The sequence below is a fragment of the Elephantulus edwardii genome, unplaced genomic scaffold (assembly GCF_000299155.1).
Source record: "Elephantulus edwardii isolate Elephantulus edwardi_28Jun2011 unplaced genomic scaffold, EleEdw1.0 scaffold00002, whole genome shotgun sequence".
NCBI classification, from domain to species: domain Eukaryota; kingdom Metazoa; phylum Chordata; class Mammalia; order Macroscelidea; family Macroscelididae; genus Elephantulus; species Elephantulus edwardii.
In genome coordinates this window covers 16,812,120-16,813,003 of record NW_006399752.1, presented here as the reverse complement: position 1 = coordinate 16,813,003, position 884 = coordinate 16,812,120, and positions in this window count along the sequence as shown.

Below are 884 nucleotides of genomic sequence, written 5' to 3'. Positions count from 1 at the left end.
ATTTATATAGTTAATAAAGCTAAATAGATATTCTTCTGGTGTTTTCTGCTCTCTGCCAAGATCCATCTGCAGTACTATAATAAGTGGACAAAAGATTTGAAATTGCTAATAATTTCATATTACTTGGATGTACAATCCTTGGCACTAGTAGTTGAGAAATAATAATAAAAAATATGTTGCATTGGGAAAGTCTACTGCTAAGCATTTCTCCAAAATACTAAAAAGCAATGATGTCAGTTTAAAGACTAAGGTACACCTGATCTAAACTATGGTCTTTTCAATCACTTGGTATGTATTTGAGAGCTGGACATTTAATAAAGATGACAGAAGAAGAATCAATACCTTTAAGCTGTGGTGTTGAAGTGTGCTGAATATCCCATGGACTGTATAGTTTGAACAGATACAACTTGGGAATAGTGAAGCCAGAGTGCTCCTTGGAGGCAAATATAATGAAGCTTAATCTCACATACTTTAGGCATGTTTTAGGAGAAGCTATTCCTTGGAAATATGGGCAATATCACCATGTGTGGCTTACTGCCTCTGAAACCCCCTGTATAGTCAACTATGAATCCATTCAGGCCTGATGGCCCAGAAAAGAATAACATTCCTTGGAAAGGGACACCATGCTTGAGAAGATGGGCAGTCAGCAAAAGTTTGTACAAATCCTCAATTTCCCCATCTTTGTTTTTGGTTATTGGTGCATGTTGTTGTTGTTATGTGCCATTGAGTCGCTTGCAACTCATAGCGACCCTGTGTACAACAGCCCTAAATTCCGCTCTGTCCTGTGCCAATCGCACCATCTCTGACACTCCCATCCCAATTATCCCAGTCACTGAATCAATCCACCTCATAGAGGGCCTTCCTCTCCTGCGCTGTCCCTCCAC